Source organism: Leiobunum rupestre, chromosome 2, assembly GCF_980474605.1.
Source record: "Leiobunum rupestre chromosome 2, qqLeiRupe1.1.hap1, whole genome shotgun sequence".
NCBI lineage: Eukaryota > Metazoa > Arthropoda > Arachnida > Opiliones > Sclerosomatidae > Leiobunum > Leiobunum rupestre.
The window spans coordinates 30,437,922-30,441,168 of record NC_143385.1 but is presented as its reverse complement, the minus strand read 5'-3'; the positions used below and the strand labels follow the sequence as shown (position 1 = coordinate 30,441,168).

At 36.0% G+C, this 3,247-nt stretch overlaps 1 long non-coding RNA gene across 1 annotated transcript; it reads right to left on the bottom strand.

Annotated features, from left to right (window-relative positions):
- Window positions 1-2,559: 2,559 nt before the first annotated feature.
- On the bottom strand, window positions 2,560-3,013 carry LOC149957316 (uncharacterized). The gene is made up of 3 exons (XR_016478203.1): window positions 2,892-3,013; window positions 2,747-2,809; window positions 2,560-2,682 (listed from the first exon to the last, which is right to left on the bottom strand). It is a non-coding gene; the product is annotated as an uncharacterized LOC149957316 (long non-coding RNA).
- Window positions 3,014-3,247: the final 234 nt, after the last annotated feature.

The following is a 3,247-nucleotide window of genomic DNA, read 5'->3' as shown; positions in this document are numbered from 1 at the left end:
GTGGTTTCAGCAAGATGGCGCCCCTCCGCATTTTTCCCGGCAAGTAACTGAGCACCTCAACAACGAGTTTCCTGAAAGGTGGATAGGGAGAAATGGTCCAGTGCATTGGCCAGCAAGGTCACCTGACCTAACACCGCTGGATTATTTTCTCTGGGGATTCGTTAAAGCAAAGGTATACGCCACGCCCATTGAAACTAGGGAGGAACTCATTAGACGAATAATCAGTGCTTGCCGAGACGTCACACCAGAAATGGTAGAGAAAGCGTTTGAGAACTTAATTGTCCGCGCACAAACCTGTGTTGCAGCCAATGGTGATATTATTGAAAATGTTTTGTAAAAATTTATGTGAATAAAATATCTGCATTTAAAAACCAAACGTGTACATTTTTTCAAGTGTGAAAACTCTACTACGTTTGTATTAGACTTGTTCCCTTTTCAATTATCGTTTCAAACAATCGTAATTTGGCTTCACCAACTTGTAAATTTTTCAAGCTCGAATTTTCACTGATAAATAAGTTGTTTTTCGTCGAGTGAACAATTTTAAGGGTTTTCGATGACGGCCTACAACTTTATAATAGAAATTTTTTATCTCGCACCTAGTGGTCGAAAAATAATTTTTCAAAATTGGTGAAACACATTACCGAAAACGCTCAAATTTCTCAAACTGATGTCCCCCGGTATAGAGAATTGACCTTCCAAATTTGAAATCGGTACTATAAATAGTTTTTGAAAAAAAAACACTTTTCCGAACAAAAAAAAAGACCCTGTATATTTTTCGAAAATGTAAATTTCCTAACTCTCCTTTTAAAGTTTGTAATCCATGATTGATCATTTTCAGAATTTTCTTAATAAACCATAGTCAATAGTAATAATGTAATTGGTTGGTTTAAAAATAACTTTTTTATCTAGTCCTTTATTTAAAAGAAAATTACACCCATTCCCTATGTTGGGTTCTTTAAAAAGGCCGTTTAAAGAGCAATTAAATGATATATTTTTTAAATATTATAAAACATTATTAATCGAGATATTAATTATTTACGAATCGAAAACTTGAGCACTAGAGTCGCGCCATTATTTGAAACAGCTCCTAGCTTTACACGCGTTGACGGACGGACATATGACCGATATTTCTGATTGGCTAAGGGAGAGATTCGGAGGAGTGAAGAAACTTCCTAACTAGAAATGCTTAACAAGGTACCTAGAGCAGAGGAGAGCGAGGGTGCCGAGCCTTTGGCAATACTTTCAGGTAATCATTATTTGAAAATTACAGATCTTAGCCGAGCCATGGCCAACTTCGCGCGCTCACTACGCTCGCACCAGGCGGCCTACCCAAAGAATTTCAAATCCATGTATTGGCGCGAAATAAAAGTTTGGTTTTTAGTGTCTTCGACAGCCGTCGGGAGCGCTACTTCCGGACCTTAAACTCGGCTAATTTTACGATATAAATAACATGGTTTTCTATGGCGCGAAACTTGACCATAATGAGTACATAGTACTGGAAATTATTTAAATATCAGAAAATTGTATTTATTTTATACTTAGGTTATAACTTAAAAGTTCAATTTCCATAAATAACCCCTCAAATACTTCATTACTTATGTAATTTTTAAATAGTTTGTATGAATAGTTAAGCCTTGTTGGATTTTAGATTTGTTGTCTTTTAAAACAATTTTCGCGGCGGGAAATTCGAACACTTGATAATTACTTAATGCTGAATGATATTAGATTTATGTAAAAAGATATTTATTTCATTTTTCAATTATTATTTAAAGTTGTTACATATCAATAATTTTTGTATAAATTACCCAAAAATGCCTTTGAGTTGTGTTCCCTATGACCCATCTGTAAAAGGCAAAACACCTGGAGTTTCTTTCCACGAGTTTCCTTCTGATGGGGCGTTGAGAGGCATGTGGCTAGAAAATATCTCTTGGGATAATTTTCAAATAAATGACAGATCAGAATTGAGTGTTGTATGTAGTTTACATTTTTGTGAAACAGATTACCGTAAAGGTCTTAAATTACGAACCCTGGAAAAAACGGCAATACCTACGGTATTCCCACAGTTGTAGCCAACCTGGTCAGTGGCAGTCATATTGCTAGTAGACCAAACAGGCAAACCCTTATCTTATTAGGCCTAACTCCCAAGGGCGCGGGTGGTGGCACCAGTGTGGGAGTTGGTATAAAAGGAGGTAGCAGAGAGAGAGATAGGGCTTTTAAGAGCATAGAGGCAGAGCTGTAGAGTCAGTGGTTAGTAGCAGTCAGAAACTAGTATGGGAGTGGTTAACTCCCAGCTAGCCTGCTAGTCAGTTGTAGTTTTCCCCCAGTGGCTGCCAGGTTGCATTCTCTTCCCTTGGTGGGAATATCTAAGAAATATTAGTATCTTATTATAATAGGATAGTTATTGTATAGTTCGCTCTAAGGCCTCCGAAGGCACGTTACCCAACCTTCTAGAGTAGAGTGGCTATACAGTATCCAACTTATATGATACCAAATGTGTTGAGTACAGAGCCTGACACGCAACGAACCACTTTAAAATTGGCAAGTTTGGCTTACGTAGCTGGTTTTGTGGTACAGAAAATGGAGCAAGCTGAATTTTGTAGCTTGTGTCTCAAGTGCATTTCAGGACCCTTCTCAAATTCAACACTTTTAGGATTTTGTAATGTTTCATTGAGGCAGCACTTCCTTATTTTCGAGAATCAGCAAGAAATTAGCGAAAATATTGAATCTCCGTGTTGCCGAAACTTACCAGGTGTCCAATTTTGCATTGCAATTTTAATGTCCCTCATGCCTCGATATCTGCCAAATTTATCTGTGACAAAAAATACCACCCGTAGTTGATAACATAACTAGGACAATTTGATTTGAGAAAGTAAAGGAACTAGTTTACAAACCTCAATCGAGAAAACTTCTGAAAATGTAAAGGTCTTTCATTTTCATTATGGATTTTCATATTTTGATCACCATACACCAGTGATACTTCATTGTTTTCCAGGATTCTTTCATATCTACCATTCATATCTACCAGTATTCATATTTACCAGTGTTCATTCATATCTACGAGTATTCATAAAATCATATTTATCAGCGTTCATTCATATCTACCAGTATTCATACTTTTTTACCAATGTTCATTCATGTTTTCGTTCATTATTACTATTATTCCAACTTTATGTCTCTAAAATTTAATGAAAAAATGCAATTATTAACTTTAACGTCAAACAAATTATTTCATAAAAATATTAAAAGT